The 19,323-nt window shown below is 38.7% G+C and overlaps 1 protein-coding gene across 3 annotated transcripts in view; it reads left to right on the forward strand.

Annotated features, from left to right (window-relative positions):
* Window positions 1–19,323, forward strand: part of gramd1ba (GRAM domain containing 1Ba) — a 131,844-nt gene that overhangs the window by 64 nt on the left and 112,457 nt on the right. For 2 of the 3 annotated variants that reach the window (XM_022681024.2, XM_022681026.2), the window contains exon 1: window positions 1–178. This exon is cut by the window's left edge. The gene's annotated coding sequence lies outside the window, so the exon portion shown is untranslated. Of the gene's footprint in view, window positions 179–18,420; window positions 18,528–19,323 lie in introns of those variants that run through there. The other variant, XM_049468405.1, reaches the window with a different exon arrangement.

Here is a 19,323-nt window from a genome sequence, read left to right on the forward strand (position 1 = left end):
GAAGGAGGAGTGTGTGAATGGAGGGGAAGCCACAACAACAAGGAGCGAAAGAACGTGAGACTGTAGCGCATTCTCTTTCTCTCTCTCTCTCTCTCTCTCTCTCTCTCTCTCTCTCTGTTGGAGCAGAGCAGGATGAGCGGGAGGATGTCAGTGGGGAGCTGCTGTGAGGGGCTGTGAGGTAACGTATGAGCTGACTCTGGCGGTCCGCATGCTGTAGATGTGTGTGTGTGTGTGTGTGGTGCTGTCCGTGGTGCTGAAGTTGAGTAGTGATTTATTTGGTGTGTGTGTGTGTGTGTGTGTGTGTGTGTGTGTGTGTTCAGTCTAGAGCTTAGTACAGCTTAGTATAGCTCATGCATTGCTTTGGAGTACGATCAAATCAGCAGGGCATGTAATTACCGGCTAATTAATCTTTATCTTAAAGCTTACTATTTATCTACTATAAAACTATGAGACTATGAACATCATACTAATATATAAATATGAGAGTAACCAGCTGAAGTTTGAATCTGCTTCTAGTTTAAAATCTTCACTATTGTAATCTGTGAGACACTGCTGTGAGTAGTGGTGAAGTATTAGCTCAGTTGTTGTGCTAAATGTGTTTGGCTGGATCAGGGACCTCTCCGTCAGGCGTCAGTGTGTGACCGCCGGGTGATGGATTGCTCGGTCAATACCGCCGCTGAAAAAGTCCTGTTCAGGGTTTTTTGAGTGTCTGGTGAACGCATGGCTGGTTTTGGCTCTGCCTGCCAGGAATTCATTACAAAAACACAGATTATGTTTCTAATCTGTTATGGAGCGATATGGAATTTCCCGGTTCCAGATTGTGCAAGTCAATATCTTCCTGTGGACGACACCAATACCAAAAATCAATCTTCATTTTCCTTCCCACTGTAATTTAGACCTGAACTGTATTTGTTAGGAAACTGAACTGAATGACAATGATGATCTGTTGTTCGATTGTTGGTTGGTGTAAGTGAGAGCTGCCAGTGAGAGCCTGGGGTTCAATTCCTGGTCTGGGTGACTGAATGCTGCACTACACCAATAATAGCACTTTTTTAGCGCCAGTCTGGTTTGCACATTTTAAAAAATTTTGAACCAGTTCTTCGTGTTTTCACCAACAAAAGTACAGTAGGTGCCAGAACCAGAATCCGCAGCAGGAACCAAAGAATACTAGGTTCTTTAGACAGTTCTGTTCACCGCTGCTGTGCAACGCCCTATGTTGATGACGTACGATGATGTGACGTTTTGGCGCTTCCACTAAAACTGGTGGAAACGTGGGCTGGTTCACTGAAAAGCACCACGGTTCTCATAAACCTGAACAGAACTGGTTCAAGAACCAGAGTTATTTTGGTTAAAAAAGGGGCTACAAAAGTCTTTGGGCAAGACTCCTAACACTATGTTGGCCTGCCTCTGTAACAGGATTAACCTTGTAAGTCACTCTGGATAAGAGTGTCAGATAAATGCTCTAAATGAAGAGATAATGATTTGTCCAGTGGTGCCTTTCAAGGGGTAGAAATCGTCAACCAAGAGATAAATGTGGCTAATTAGAAGAATCTTAGGTGTAAAACATATTCTGCTTTGCTTTGACAAATCTTAATTTCTTATGTCTGTAATGAAAAGAAGGTCAAAGTCACTTTTTTTTCCACAATTTGTATTTGAGTCCCAACTTTTAACAGCACATTGCTTTTTGCTGAACTTCTGTGAGTGGACCTGAGTGTGCATATAAAGTATTTTTTTTACACCACAGCTCAGGCATTCAGCCACATCCTTTGAGACTCATCTCTGTCCATTAGGGTTCAGGACGGGGAGCCTGAAAGCTCTGTGGCGGGACGGTGGTTCTCCATATTCATGAGCCTCTCGCCGCTTCTGTCGTCCCCAAAACAGGGCTAACGACGAGTGCACCTCCTGCCGCGGGCCTCGTCCTAGCACTCGTAGCGGTTTGGGGAAGTGAGCAGAGCTGTCAGGCTGGGAGGAGGTCTCTCACGCTCCAACTCGGCGGGCGGCCCATCTGCTGTCATGTGCAACAGTGATATCATTTCCCCTCTCTCTCTCTTTCTCTTTGTATCACACACAGGCCGATCACGCTCAGGGACAGGACATTCAAGAGCGTAATTACACTAAGAAGCGTAAATTGCATTGTAATGCAGAGATAGCTATGCTCTCCTGTACATCCACCTTCATCTTCATTAGTTTCACTGTATTAATATGCACCTACCTGGCACTTCATTACAACCACCTCACTGTTTCTACAGTCATTGTCCTTTTAATCTGCTCCATTGACTGACTGTATAGAAGGAGTGGCCAGTGAGTGAAAGCACAGGTTAGTTGGTAGGTAAGGGTTTCTAATAAAGTGGCCAGGGAGTGGAAACATAACTTAGTAGGTGTTTCTAATAAAGTGGCCAGTGACACTAACGTGGTGGTGCTCTATTAGTGTGTGTTGCGAGTGGAACAGATGCAGTGAGCGGAAGTTCAAATGTGAGTGGGTGTTTCTAATGAAGTGGCCATGGTATGGAGATCCAGTGTGTTTTTTTTTTTTTTTTTTTTTTTTTTTTATGAACTGGCCTGTAAGCGGAAGCACAAGGTTGGTGTTTCTAATAAAGTGGCCAGCAAGTGGAAGTACAAGGGGTAGTTGTAAGTGTTTCTAATAAAGTGGCCAGCAAGTGGAAGCACAACGGGTAATTGTAGGTGTTTCTAATAAAGTGGCCAGAGACTGGAAATACAAGGTAGTAGGTAGATGTGTCTAATAAAGTGGCCAGAGATTGAAGGCACAATGTAGTAGGTAGGGGTTTCTAATAAAGTGTCCAAGGTATGGAGATTCAGTGTTGGTGTTTTTTTTTTATGAACTGGCCTGTAAGTGAAAGCACAAGGTAGGTGTTTCTAATAAAGTGTCCAGTAAGTGAAAGCCTAAGTGAGATATAGGTGTTTCTAATAAAGTGGCAAGTGAGTGGAAACATAAGTTAGTAGGTGTTTCTAATAATGTGGCCAGTGAGTGAAAGCACATGGTAGTAGGTAGGTGTTTCTAATAAAGTGGCCAAGGTATGGAGATTCAGTGTGGCCAGTAAGTGAAAGCATAAGTGAGATATAGGTGTTTCTACTAAAGTGGCCAGTGAGTGAAAGCACAAGGTAGTAGGTCGGGGTTTCTAATAAAGTGGCCAGAGAGTAAAAGAACAAGATAGTAGGTAGGGGTTTCCAATAAAATGGTCAGAGAGTGGAAGCACAAGTTAGTAGGTAGGGGTTTCTAATAAAGTGGTCAGTGAGAGAAAGCACACGGTAGTAGGTAGGTGTTTCTAATAATGTGGCCAATGAGTAAAAGCACATGGTAGTAGGTAGGGGTTTCTAATAAAGTGGACACAGAGTGAAAGCACATGGTAGTAGGTAGGTGTTTCTAATAAAGTGGCCATAGTATGGAGATTCAGTGTTGGTGTGTTTTTTATTAACTGGTTTGTAAGTGAAAGCACAAGGTAGGTGTTTCTAATAAAGTGGCCAGTAAGTGAAAGCATAAGTTAGATATAGGTGTTTCTAATAAAGTGGCCAGTGAGTGAAAGCACAAGGTAGTAGGTCGGGGTTTCTAATTAAGGTTTCTAGTGAGTGGAAGCACAAGACAGTTATAGGTGTTTCTAATAAAGTGGCCAATGAGTGGAAGAAAAAGGTATTAGATAGGGGTTTCTAAGAAAGTGGCCAGTGAGTGAAAGCACAGGCTATATAAAGTGGGCATAAAAAATATATGTCCACTAATACATTCCATTTAAGACAAATAAAATAAACACTGTCCAAATTATAAAGTGTCAGTAAAACAACCTTTTTGGAACATGACAGGAAGTGGGGATGTTTCCCCTCCAGCAGCTGCATTGTGTCGACAGTTTCATTGACCCAGTTTCTATTAATCCCTTTTGCTCTTTACCAGAACTCTTCAGAGAGTTGAAACAGATCTCATTATTGCTCCAGAACTTTTTTTTTTTTTTTTTGGGTTAAACTGATCCAGTGGTGTGCTCTTTATGGAGGAATGAATGTGTCGTGGCTGTTGAACATCACTCTGAGCTTATCTGTTCAGAGACATACTCCCAGCTATCTACAGCAGATACATAGCTTTATCGGACCTCCAGAAATGAAAGGATTTGAGGTGAATCACAGGTTCTGACAGGTCAGGCCTTGTTCAGCCTGCACACGAACCGGCACCAGGTGTTCCGCTCGGCTTCCTCCTGTCAATCTCGCTCCTTACAGAACTTTTAGCTTCACCTCATCCAAAGCTGTAAACCCTCTGACTTCATAGAGGTTCAAGTTCGGCTGTGATTCTTAGGGGACTGTTTTAGATTTCTCTATAACACTCTTAGGGTTCACTCAAACTTAGCAATCTGTACCATGCCTGTGCACAGTTCCTTACCAATTCCTGGCAACTAAAATTGTTGAATTTCATCATCAGAATTGTTGATGATCATGGCTTACAGCTAATGAAAACCCAAAAATCAGTGTCTCAGAAAATTGGATTATTATGTAGGACACATTGGTACTTTGGGCAGTGTGGGCAGTGTGCCAAGTCCTGCTGGAAAATGAAATCCTCATCTCCATAAAAGGTGTCAGCAGAGGGAACTGACTTTGTTCTTGATAATAAAACACAGTGGACCAACACCAGTAGATGACATGCCTCTCCAAACCATCACTGATCGTAGAAACTTCACACTAGACCTCAAGCAGTTTGGACTGTGTGTCTCTCCACTCTTCCTCCAGACTCTGCTCCCTTAATTTCCAAATGAAATGCAAAATTTACTGATGATCATTGATGGTTTGGAGAGACATGTCACAATAACGTAATACTTGTATATATTTATATTTTAGAATGTTAGAACTATTTACAGTGCTTAGATATGCTGCTCAAAGAACACTTTTTTGATAGTGTACTCAAGTCTGGGTCTTTAGTACTTTATACACATGTCTGTAAGCAGTAAATGGCCAAAGCACTTGTGAAACTACACTACAAAATGTGATGCACGGATTAACGCAATCAAACTGTTGTTTGGAAACAAAAAAGTTTGATGGCCTCGTTGATGCTCAACTGACATTAAACTAACATTCAACTGAATGTCTATTAACTACCATAAGCAACCATAAATTAACCATTAATCAACCCTAAAATCTAACTCTACACCAAACCCTAACCTTAACCCTGAATCAACCCTACACCTAACCCTAACCCTTACCCTTAATCAACCCTAAAATCTAATCCTACAATTAACCCTAATCTTAATCTGAATTAACCCGAAAATCTAACCCTACACCTAACCCTAGTTGGATTAGAGTTGGATGTTGGGTTACATTCAGTAGAGAATAATTTGCTTTCACCTTTCAGTTTAATTGCATTTAATAGACATGCAGTTGAATGTTAGCTGAATGTCAGTTGAACATTATCAAATGGACCATCCATGTTGTTGTGCCGTGTATTTGTCTGCCCAAAATGACTCCAAAATAAGCCACAATATCAGTAAACACATGAACTGCGAATGTGATGTTCAGGTTTTGCTCAAAATTTGACCATTCATATTGTCTTACTACGAGCTCTCCCTTTTAGGTGCCCACACGTGCCATCTGCTCATGTAATATGAAAATATTACCTGTGGGCACCTGAAACACTGCTGGCCTTGCTGTTCAGCTTGTGTGGCTAGACGACGGTGGCCAAGACTTCATCACACCTTCCATCACAGGGCTGCCAGGGGAGAGCTCATGTTGGCAGAACATATCTGACAGGCAGATGGCCGCACGTTAATATTAAAAGCTGATAATTACTCTATACCATACTGTATATAAAGCTAGTTATTATATATACATATATACACAGTACATATAGTGACAGTCCCTTAAGAAGTTGACATTTAAGGGAAAGGTTTGAAGCCACTCTACAGCAGAACGCCTGATCTAGAAAGAACATTTTCCACACAAACCTGTCATCTTCACTGACGTGAGTGGCATGAAATAATGCAAACTGACAGTGATTTCCAGAACGTTGCACATTGCGGTCTGTCAGGTGTTTTGGACGTAGAAGACATTTTGTTTTCCTCAAAATGCTAAGACATCCTTTACCAAGGCATTTATTGTCTGGATTTTGTTCTCTAGTGCTTTAGATATTTAGATAGATGCTCTTTAGATGTTCTTTAGACGTTGGTCGTTTGGAAGTCTTAAAAGGTCTTAAATTAGTTTAGCTACAAAAATAAGTATTCATTTGTCTTACAATGGCTTAAATCTGTCTCCCAAATATTTTAAACTGCAAACTGTAAATACACTTTATTGCCAAACTTATCCACTCACCTGCATTGTGCATTAGTGATACACTATTTCGATGCAGCTGTGCAGCCATGGAAATCCATTCCATGAAGCTCCTTGCACTCTACTGGTCTTGAGCTAATCTAAAGGCTAGCTGTTTGACCAATATGCACAGCAAGACCATGCTAATTCACCAGCATGACCAATATAATCAAGCTAACTGACTAGTGTGACCGCTGGTTGACCAGAATGACCAGTAAGACCAAACTTTGACCAACATTACCAGTATGACCAAGCTGGTTGACGAACATAACCAGCATAAACAAGCTGATTCATCAGCATGACCAATATAATTAAGCTAACTGACCAGTGTGACCATCAAGACCAGGCTGGTTGACCAAAATGGGCAGTATGATCAAGCTGGTTGACTAGAAACACCAAGCTAGTTCAGCAACATGGCCAGCATAATCAAGCTAACTGACCAGTGTGACCATCAAGACCAGTCTGGTTGACCAGAATGACAAGTAAGACCAACCTGTTTGACCAATATCAAACTGGTTGACCAGAATAGCCAAGCTGGTTGACCAGCATGAGCAGAAGAAGCAGTTTTACCAGCATAACCAAACTGGTTGACAAGCATGACTGACATAATCAAGCTAACTGACCAGTGTGACCATCAAGAGCAGACTGGTTAACCAGTATGATTATCAAAAACAAGTTGGTCGACTAGCATGACTAGTAAAACGAAGCTGGTTGACCAGCATAACCAACATATTCAAGCTAACTGACAAGTGTGACCATCAGGAGAAGGCTGGTTATCCAGAATGACCAGTATAACCAACTTCTTTGACCATCACGACCAGTTTGACCAAGCTGGTTAACCAGCAACACCTAGCTGGTTCACCACCAAAGCCAGCATGACCAGAATAATCAAGCTAACTGACCAGTGTGATCATCAAGACCAGGCCAATATGACTAACAACAACAAGTTGGTTATCCAGCTTAACCAAGCTGGTTGAGCAACATACTGGTCAAGAGTTGGTTCATCAGCTAGTTTACTAGCATTTCAACAACCTTGACTATTAAAGACCAGCTTAGACCATCCAAATCCAGTTACCAGCTGAAGTTGGGCAACCAGTCAGTCCTGGAATGTGAACCCACAACCTCATTACTAGGCTACAGGTCCACCTAATATGCAGCAAATGTCTAAATTATACACCTGTGAGTGTTTCATAAATAAGGTGCACTTTCAATTACCTTTTTGTGCTGTAATCATTTCCATATTTGTTTTTTTTATATATATTTTATTCCATCTTCTGCAGAAGTGAAATCAGCTGGAAACCAGCCAATTAAATGAAATGAAAGCATTCCAGTGCATCAGGCTAAACATAGAACAGAAATAACTCTGTAGCGCAGTAACAGTAGGAGACGGATAGCCTCGCTTCTTAAATGCAGACGTTATTCTGAGCCCTCGTTTAGAGAGACGAGAAACAAAAGCTTGGAGGGTTGAAAGCACTGTAGTTTGGTAATCTGACTCATTTGGTTTGGCAGGGGGTGAATGATGTGGCCTTAGTGGCTGAATGATTTCTACAGATAGCTTGAAGAGTGTAAAACATTCAGCTTTAAAAAACGTTGTTAATATAGAATAATGAGCGAAAAGCAAAAATCAACTTTCAGTTCTCATAACATCTGGATTTATTAAGGTTATTAAGGTTCATTTAGAATAGATATTGAATTAAATTGAAGTATATGCCCCACTGCCACTACGACTGGAAGATTGCTGGTTCGAATCCTGTTCATGTAGCTTGCCATCACAATTGGTTTTGCTCTCTCTGGGTGGGTAGATGGCGCTCTCTCCCCACTTTCACTATTTCAAAGGGTAGATTAATTAATTGAATTATATGCCCCAATCTTAAAATGTTGGGACAGCTCTGAGTGAACTCCAGTGAACTAAGACGATACCACTATGATCGTGAAATTGCTGGTTCGAATCCTGTTCATGTAGCTTGCCATCACAATTGGCCTTGCTCTCTCTGGTTGGGTAGATGGCCCTCTTTCCCCTCATCACTCCAAAAGGTGATTGAGTCGATTATCACAAGGCATCTGTGAGCTGATGTAGCGGAACCGAGTTGCTGCGCATTCCTCCGAGTGTGCTGTGATGCTACTCGGTAATGCTTCACATGTATCAGAGGAGGCATGTGCTAGTCTTCACCCTCCTGGTGTGTTGGGGCATCACTAGTGATAAGGGGAGTCCTAATGATTGGGATGGGTAATTGCCTTATTAATTGGGCACAAAATGGGATAAAAATTAGAAATAATTTTTAATTTTTTTTTTTTTTTTGGAAAATATGGAAAATACAAAAAAAGGAAATGCAGTGTTCCATACCTTTATGTTGGAATGTTATTTTTAATTTGGACACATATTATATTTAGTGCTTTTTCATTATTTTAAAATGTTCTGCATGGTAAATGTAATCCTAAAGTCATCCAAACTATGAAGAAAAACATATGGAATAATTTAGTAAACTAAAAAAAGTGTTAAACAATCCAGAATATGTTTTTTTTTTTTAGATTCTTCAAAGTAGCACCACTTGCTTAGATCAGACAGCTTTACACATCTTGGCTGGATTTTCTCAGTCAGCTTTTTTATGAGGTAGAGTCACCTGGAATTCAGGCTTTCAGTTAACAGCTGTGCTGAACTCATCAAGAGTTACTTTTTGGATTTCTTGTCTCTTAATAATGTGTTTGAGAGCATCAGTTGTAAAGTTGTGAAGAGGTAGAGTTGGTGGTATAAAGTGAATAGCTCTATTTGAGTAATGTTCTAATCCATATTATGTCAAGAACTATATGACTAACTCCCCTACTGGGTTCAGTCCAAATTTTCTGCATTCATACTGCTTTAAAAAAAGTGTCCTGACACAATGCCATACCATGACAGATCTTGGCCATTGGAATTTTTACTCGTGACAGTCTGAATGGTGAATATAACTCTGTATTGTAGTGCTTGACAAAGGTTTGCTAAAGTAATCCCTCGTCCATGTGGTTTTATCAGCTTTAGATGAATGACGGTTCTTGGTGCAGTGCGGGCTGAGGGATCTTTTTGTTCAACAGTCAAATCATCAAAGCTCCAGAGTGGGAGGCATGAGATACAGATGGGCAGTATCACCATTTGGTATAGTCATCATGCTAAATGAATATATTGTGGGTGTTGTATTTAAAAGGACACAAACAACCTGCATGTTCCATTAAGAGGAGGTTTTAAAAGGGGCTGAGTTCTTGCTTTCTTGTACCTTAAGCCCTTCGCACAGTATCAAATCTGCGTGGGCTTTTTAAAAGAATTTTAAGTTCTGGAGATAATGGAGTGAAGTTAATCAAGTTCAACATAAAAACAACATGTATAAAGTTGTAAACAGTCTTCTGTCTATTCATGTGTTCCTATCATAGAACCAAAGTTTACGATTTCTGGTTCTGTCTCTGAGCTTGACTCGACATATGGATGGACAGACAGACATATAGACAGATACTGTGGTATGAAAAAGTTTGGTCACCTCTAATCATTTTCATGATTTTCCTTTCAAGAATCATTGGTTGTTTGGATCAGCAATTTCAGTTAAATATATCTATATCATAGAGCAGATGAACACAGTGATGTTTGAGAAATTAATTGAAGTTTCTAGGATTTACAGAAAGTGTGCAATAATTATTTAAAATTAAAATTAAAATTAGGACCCTTGTCGTTTCATTGATTTAAGTACCTTTAAAACTAAATATTAAGACACACAGTTTGTGTGATAAGCTCATTGGCCATTGAGCTTCATACACAGAGGTCAATCCCATTATGAGAAAGGGTTAAGGTGCCAATTGCAAGTTTTTTCTCCTCTTTTCTGCATCTTTCCTGAAGAAAGGCAACATGGCAGCCTCAAAACAACAACCCTCAAAAGACCTGAAAACAAAGATTCTTCAACATCATGGTTTAGAGGATGGATACAAAAAGCTTAGAGATTTCAGCTGTCAGTTTCCACTGTGAGGAAATGGAAGACCAAATATAAGGGATAGGTTAAGGATGTTATGATTAACCCCCTGGTTTAGCTGGTCTGCAAGCATGGCTGACCATACAAAGCTAGATAACCAGTATGACCGTGCTGGTCGACCATCACAACCAAGCTGATTGAACAGCCTGAGAAAACAGGTTATATTAATTAGACTAGCTGATAAATGATGGATTCTTAGTGCAGTGTTTTTTAGCTTCAGTGGCAAAAAATGTGGGACATGAACTAATGTCATTCCTGTGGTGTGTCATTTTATACCAACAGAAAAAAAGAACACATAGGTTTCCTCAGACAGCTGTAAAAATCGGGGAAAAAAATAAAGCACCGATCTACACATGTAGGTCAATTATATTACACTAGCAACCGCCCACCTCCTGCCATACCTTATATTGCCAGTTGCAGCTTGCTGACTTTGACACAACTGGTGCACTCTCTGTTCCACTATCTAATGCATGTCTGCACAAGCCATGTCAAATCAGGGCCAGTTTATGAAGAGTCAACTTCCTATCTTCCACATTATATCAGAAAATGACTGCAAACCACTAGAGGGAGCCTGCAAGTCCTTAATGCTAAGAACTAAAAAATCAGTACCAGTTGGTACTTTTGCCAGTGTGGGCAGTGTGCCGAGTCCTGCTGGAAAATGAAATCTGCATCTCCATAAAAGTTGTCAGCAGATGGAAGCATAAAGTGCTGTGAGATTTTCTGGGAAAACAAAACTGCACTGACTTTAGACTTGATACTGTATAACACAGTGGATCAACACCAGCAGATGACAGACATGAATCTCTAAACCATCACCGATTGGTGGAAACTTCACACTAGACCTCAAGCAGTTTGGACTGTGTGTCTCTCCACTCCTCCTTCAGACTCTGATCCCTTGATTTCCAAATGAAATGTAAAATTTACTGATGACCAGTGATGGTTTGGAGACATACCACTAGTAAAAGAGACCAGAGTCTGGAGGAAGAGTGGAGAGACACACAGTCCAAGCTGCTTGAGGTCTAGTGTGTCTAAGTTTCCACAATCAATGTTGGTTAGGATGAGTTAAATCTGTCTGTGTTCAACACAAATGGTGAATGTGGTTGTCTTTGTTCTTTTTTTCTTTTGTACATTTACCTTTACAACATTTAGCTGATGCTTTTATCCAGAAGTGCTTTAGTAAAGTGCCTTATTATTTAAATTCAGTTTCTAGTCATTGTTAAATTCAAATATTAGTCATTCAATTATTAGAATTACTAATTACCCATTTTATGTTGGCATCCCCTTTGTTCTCAAGCAGTGTTAACAGGAGCGGAGTCTATAGAAGTCCTGACTGATGATGGGACACCCTGGGGTTGCTCTGGCTTTCACAGTCAATAGAAAAGATTTTCACCTTAGACAGTTTTCTAAATTGGATTTGGTGCAATGGGCCTTTTTGTCTCAGAGCAAATGTCATCTAATCCCATTACGCTTACAAATCATCGCGGCTCTGAGCGAACCTCTCGCCAGCGCTGGAAAATCAAAGAGACAGAGTTAGTAAAAGCACATCCGAAGTCTGTGTGATCAGCGGTTCAGATCTATCCCTCCAGGCCATTCCTAAAACTCAAACTGCATCTTCTGACTATTTAAAAAATATCCATCATTATTTCAAAGTGCCTTCTGTGTAGGCGTGTAGGGGCTATCTAAATAATTAGGATTATAAATAGTTTATATTGGGTAAACTGCTTATTTTTGGTTTCTTGGGAAATCATAGGTATTAAAGGAGAACTCCAGTGTAAAATTGACTTTGGGTGTAGTAAAACATGATGAAAAAAATACTAACCTTTGTTGAATAGCCCACCTCCGCTCTCCCACAGCTTTCTGAGATCCGGTAATCCAGCACTCTGGGTATGTTTTGCCCCAATAAATCACTTTTTACACCGTTTTTCAGGCTCAACGTAGCTCCACACCTCCTTGCTAGAATCTGGAGAGTCCTGGCATTTAAAACAAGGCACTAATAACGTAAAAAAAAAAAAATGCACAAGAAGCTTATTAAAAACCACTCTTTACATCCTATAATGCTAGCTTTCAGCTCCGGGCGCCGCCATCATTGTACTGATAATGACAGACATATATACATAGACTCCACCGGAGATCCAATGTAAACACTCAGAGGTGGGGAAGTCCAGGTCCAGAATGTAAAAATTCACCCCGTGGTTTTGCTGGCTGAGCCACAGCAGAGGTTGGCTGCCCAGGCAGTTGGAACAAAACCCCGGGGTGGATTTTTACTTTTAACTAGTGTAAACAGAACTGTTTTTAGTGGAAGGACACCTTTAACTTTGGAAATGTCTTCCTCCACCTCTTCGCAACTGCTTAACTTTATCTTCATTTAAATCACTGTTTAAAAAAACGTTCCTTTTTTTCTCATTTTACTCTCAGTAACTTAATCCTCCAGTTTTTTTTTCTTTGCCCCTTCCCTTCCCCCTGCCCACTTTTCTCTGTATTAGGGGTGGGCGATATGGCCTTAAAATAATATCACGATATTTCATGATATTGTTGTGATAATGATTTTCTTGGCGATATGACAAAATACTGAATTTAAAAAACATATTTCGAAAGTACACTACTGCAACAATGGCACACCCATTTGTAACAGAATTCAACGATCCAGAATGTCATGATACTAGTAATGCACTCCATATATCTCCACATATCCAGGACTGAAGTAAAATGAATAATACTGGAGAGGAGAGATATAATCTGTCATATAATGGAAAATAAGAAGAGAGCAAATTATTCTTTTGCTAAAAACAGCAAAAAATAGTAGCCTGATGTGATAATTAGGAGTGGGCGATATGGCACGATATTCCAGGGTATTATATCGTTCATGATATTCAAAAATGTTGGCGATATTATTGCGTACGGTATGATATGGCACACCCCTACTCTGTATATATGTAAGGTGTCTTTGGGTTTGGCAAAGGCACTATATACAGTAAGTTGAACCCATTATTTTTTATGACTTTCAATCTAAACATTTTTCCGCCTTTTGCGCTAATTATTTATAGATCTATAAAACAGTTTACAATGAGGCAGTCTGTCTATATTGGATTTATGGTCATGGATGACTGTCGCAGCTCTGCAGATCATACCCAGGGTCCTGGTGTGATATTACAGTGTACACATCACAATATACTCTGTTCTTCTTTCTCCTACAGAGAAACGCTGGCTTGTCATTTTTTTGTCCAGTGTAGCTCCATTTAATTAAACCGTCATTTTTTTCCACTTATTTGCAGGCATAATTACTTCTTTTCTGAGAGAAATTTCACACTCTTTGTGAGCCGTGAACCACGGCACTAAAGCCCTGGGGCTCTGAGCGTGAGTTACACCCACACTGCCTCAACAAAAGAGTGTGTGTATAGATTTATATAAAGAAATGATATAACCTTGCCTTAAGGACGATGGGCCAATGAGTTCAGGAAGGGCTAAAAAAACACTAGTGATAGGAGGGCTGCAGAGGAAGTGCAGCCGTGGGTGAACTGTGATATATGTGTGTTTCAAAAAGCAAAGACAAAAAAAGAGAAAAGAGGAAAGCTGGAGCAGCAGAAGTGAAATGATAAAGTCAGGAAATTAAAACGCAAAGACAAGCAAATCATTTCCATACAGCAACCTAATGTAATATTGTTAGATACGCTCAGGGACTGATGTTAAACGAATACAGTTTGTGCCTCTTACCACTGACATGTTCTTTTAAATGAGATATGAGATATGTGTAAACCCAGGGTTATGACCCACCTACAGCCAATAAATGAGAAATATACTTTCTTACTATCTTAAATATACTTTCTAAGGTCTCAATTTTTTTTTCTTAAAACAACACAGATCAAAGTAGTATTAGCCACACCCACTTTAAAGTGGCAGTTTGTACTATTTTGTTTCTAAACTAAAAGCAGAAACATTTCTAAATGGATAAGGGATAAAATATTGTGTTTACCATTATTGTGTGTGACCATACCCACTTAACCCCATATATATTAATTCTAAAAACTGATGGTGTCGGGTCGCTTCTCGCGGGAGTTCTTCTGGCCACTTCACACGTCTTTATATACTTACGTCACATGCACAGCCTCTAAAAGAGGATCCGGCTCAGTTTTACTGAATGTGAGCAGCTGGTGGTGCAATGGAGACTTCAGAAGGAAGAAACTCAAACCTCAGTAGTTCATTCATTACGTCCTTTTAAGACATTTCCCTTAGCATTTTCTGACTCTCTCTGACTGAACATAACCTGGAATCGGATTCATCCTCTGTGAAAGGAGACGGCATCACACCCGAGCAGTTTAAAATGATTTTTATCAGCTTTAAGATTTTGTTTCTTAATTACAGCCACACATGCCAGATGTTATTTTCAGGAGATTCTGCGCTACTCAATCATGTCTTAGAGAGTAACTAAATTTGAAATTAATAGCTACAATATGTGGCTCCATAATACTAAAATTTACCAGCTCTGCTTAAAATGCTTAAAAACGTGATGCAAATAACATTATTGAAATATTTAACCATATTTTGATCTAAAGTTTACCTAGTAAGTCCAAGCAAAATAAAATAGTCTAAATAAAATGGATAGATCGTTTCATTAATACGATCTGGCCTTGGGATGTTTATTATGAAGACCAAAATGGCTAATGGATAACTGGCCATGCTAACATTTTCCAGCTGATTGATTGCTAATGTCTGATGTTTTTTTACAGGGTGGGATGTCTGTGAATTAATCGATTAAGGATTTTTGATATCAGAATAATGTTACTGTACTGGTTAAATAGAGTAAATTCTACTGTTTTGTATGTATATGATGTCTGTATGTTACTCTGGTCTTCAGTTATAAAAGGCAGTTGCTATGATATTCTAGGTGGTTGCTAAGGTGTTGCTAGGCAGTTGCTGTTGTAATCCAAGTGGTTGCCATGGTGGTATTAAGGGACTGCTAGGCAGTTGCTAAGATTTACCAGGTAGTTTATTAAAATGTTGCTGCTGGTTTCTATGGTAAGTTGGCTGTGGCATAAAGTTATTCAAAAGCAGTGTGTAAGACTGGTGGAGAAGAACATGATGCCAAGATGCATGAAAACTGTGATTAAAAACCAGGGTTATTCCACCAAATATTGATTTATGAACTTATGAGTATGGACTTGTTTTCTTGAATTCATTGAGGTCTGAAAGCTCTGCATCTTTTTTTGTTATTTCAGACATTTCTCATTTTCTGTAAATAAATGCTCTAAATGATGATTTTTTTTTTGGAATTTGAGCATTTGAGAAATGTTTATAAAATAAAACAACAATGTTCACTTTACTCAAACATATACCTATAAATATTGAAATCAGATAAACTGATTTAGAAACTTAGGTAGTCTCTTAATTGTTTTTTTTTCCCAGAGCTGTATATTGAATCAAAGTTTTAAACTTAATATAAAAGTTATGTGTCAATAAGAAAACAAAACAACAAAAAAAAAAATAGCAGGTCAGTTAATTTAACTGATGCAGGCATTTTGAATCAATGTTTAAATATAAGTCCATGTTCTTTTGGATTAAATCATTATTTATTGTCTATGCTGTCACGATCATGGTATCCAACACCTTAATCAAACACTGTATTTTATAGTAATATTAAGAAGGTCTACTTTTTTTTTATTAGTGCACTATTCTTAAACTATCCTCACAATGCGAGCACTGCTGGAAACTGTGCAAAAAGAACACCCAGGCAGACTATAGCTCGTCTGTGACCTGCTTTTACCTCCTTTGCTTAAAAGGTCAAAGGCCTGAAGCGTGCAGCAACTTTATTTTAGAGCAAACGCTCCTTCCCCCGGGATGTGTGCTTCTGCACAGAGCAAACCAGTAAACAGCGTCTGCTTAAAGTGAAAAACTATGTCGTCTGCTGCAGCGAATTAAAGTCGAGTCGCTTTCCTCAGCCTGGTAAAGAGAATCCCAAAAGGTGTGGCTTTGAACCACATAACAAAGAGCTTGTGTTGTTATACCCACAGAGCAAGTGCTGAAAATAAAATCACAGAGTGCACGGCGGGACGAGAAACATTTACGAGGCTGAGTCACTGCACGTGTGTTTTTTTTCGGGAGGACTATTTCTGGTTTCTTTTGATAATTCAAATCTAAATCATTTTTTGGATGTGGATGTAGGTGACCTGATTGTGTCTGGGCACAACTCTTACAAAAAAGATCAAATGAATGTAGGACTATATCTTGATATTCAACCATATCGAAAAGCCACTAAACCCAAAAAACTTACTTTTTTCATTAATAGCTGAAATGTGTTCCTTTGCAGTGCTGCTTAAAAATGTTATAAACATTTCCTAACCTTTAATATAAAAAATAAAAAAAACGTGCTATAGGCGTGGATGATGTGTCCGTGTACTTTGGTGTGTGGACATATACCGTCCCTCTGGTGGCGTTCATCTAGGGTTGTGCCATATCATATTGTACGTGATAATATTGCCAAAAAATTTAAATATCGTGAAAGATATTATACCCTGAAATATTATACCGTGCCATATTACCCATCCCTAATTACCTAATTTAGCAAAAGAAAAAATCACACTGTTCTAATTACTCATGATATATCTACTAGACAAATTATATCTGGTATCATTTATTTTACTTTAATCCTGGATATTTGTTCTGTTAAATCTGATAAAATTATTTTTTTAAATATCTCAGTTAGCCATATCATATTGCATGCAATAATAAAATTCTAAATAATTTAGTAATTCTCATATCGCCAAAAATATCGATATCGTGAAAATACCATGAAATATCGTGATATTATTTTAGAGCCATATCGCCAACCCCTACATCCAACCATCTGTGTCTCACCGATATCAGAGGCCCACTTCTGCTGCTGCAGCTTAGCCAATCAGCTCTCCCTCCTCTCCTGCCTCTAAACCCATACATCACCCAGTGCCCCTCCCAAACTACCCCTACCCGTACATCTGTGCATCAACACAGTGACAAATACTCACCATATTTCCAATCAGAGGAGACAACATGGTCACGTGATTTATTGGTGCTCATTTCGATGCGTTTAGGTTTAAGTGTAAGACCCAAACCAGAGGGCGAAAACTCAAACTCATCAACTGATCCGGACCATAGAAATCAACTACAGGTGTGAAAATGGCCGTTTATATTCAGGAAATTAAGTTCTAATTCGAAAATCCTTTTAACCAAGCTGAGATATTTAAAATAAAGTAAAAAAAAAAAAACAGTTTCCTCTATCCAATTTATCATGCATTCTTTATTCCAGCGCCCCTCGTTGGCTTTATCTCCCCTAAAACATACAAGTATATACTAGTATTTTAATTGATACCACTAATGAATAAAACTAAAAAAAAAAGCATTTTCGTATATATTTCTTACATTCATTCTTTTATTTACATTTAAATATGCACTACAAAAAACTGCGTCTTAAGTACAAGCGCATTTAATCGCAGTTAATTACACAATATTGTTGTAATTCATCTGATTACTTTTTAATATTAATGTTTTTAACATTTAACTCAAGTATTTTGCTCAAATACCTGTCTATTAGTTTGAAGCTAATTAGCTAACATCCACTTCCAGCTGATTTTTGCATATATTTAGTGGCATTGTCACACATTAACAGGCTTAAAATGTAATATTTCGACTCATATATATATATATATATATATATATATATATATATATATATATATATATATATATATATATATATATATATATATATATTTTTTTTTTTCATCACACACATGGCATAAAATGTGTGTGTAATGTATAAAACAGCGCAGTTTCTGTCATGTTTTGTGTGTGTTTATTCAGCACGCAGATTCGCTCTGTTTACTTCATTCATTGACGTGGAGCTCAGTTTAGCAGCGCTGCACGAGACTCCTGGACTGTACCAAACGTCACTTCGGAGGGGGATCCGCTCAGAGAGCACTACGTTGAAACACATTTTTAGACATGATACCATTAAGTAAAAGTCAGTGTTTAGCTATTAATAATATTATAAAAATATCTTTGTTTTTTATATGCGTGTATTTAGTGAAGAAATACGCTTTTAAGCGCTGAGTGAAAGCTTTGATGGCGCGCCCCCCTGTGAAAGCGGAATGGACTCGTCCGAGTGAAAGCGGAATGGCGAAAATCATAACGGAACAAAATGAAGAAGAGTTTAATGTAAACAGCTCGATATGAAGCGACAGCGCTGTTGGTTTGCGCGTTAAGGAGAAGACAATAGAGGTAGGGCTGTTTTAACTCGAACAGTGAAGTGCTGCTGCTGTTGTCCTGTCCTGCAGGAATGGTTCAGTCCGTATCAGTCGTGGTTATGCTCTGCTGCTCTGTGTTTTAGCTGAATTCACTTTGTGTTGGGCTCGTTTGAATCGGATTAGTTTTTCTACACGTTAAACTGATTTTATACTAAAGATAATGGGACTTTCTGCAGGCTGTTGTCACACAGCCAAGATGCAGCTCGGGTCACTTTGACTTACAGAGTCCAGGAATTCATTCAAGTTTGCTGTCCTGTGAAGTTCAGGCTTAAAGGGCAGTTCCACATTGTTTTTAAAGTGTGTGTATAATTCAGTGTTTGAGGTGTAAACACGGTCATATGGAGTGATTTCCTGTAAAGAGGTTAATTGTGAAGAAACCGGCTCACTCAAGATTAGTTTATGCCATATTCCTATGAATGGGTGCCATTTCTGTCCCCAGGAAATTACATGTATAAATGTGCACAGAAAAAAAACAACAACTTAAAAATAAATTTTATCATTAAGCATAATGTCTTGTACATTGACCTGATTGCAAAAGTAAGATAAATTATATATAAAAAAAACATTAATAAAAAATAATAAGAATGCTGAAAAACAGCATTTGTTGCCTGTCCTCACTCTCTAACTATAAACTTTACCATGAAATATTATTTCAATTATTGAAATCCTCTCTCTCTCTCTCTCTATATATATATATATATATATATATATATATATATATATATATATATATATATATAAAAATCTAAATCCAAATAAATTCAATAAAA

Source organism: Astyanax mexicanus, chromosome 20, assembly GCF_023375975.1.
Source record: "Astyanax mexicanus isolate ESR-SI-001 chromosome 20, AstMex3_surface, whole genome shotgun sequence".
NCBI lineage: Eukaryota > Metazoa > Chordata > Actinopteri > Characiformes > Acestrorhamphidae > Astyanax > Astyanax mexicanus.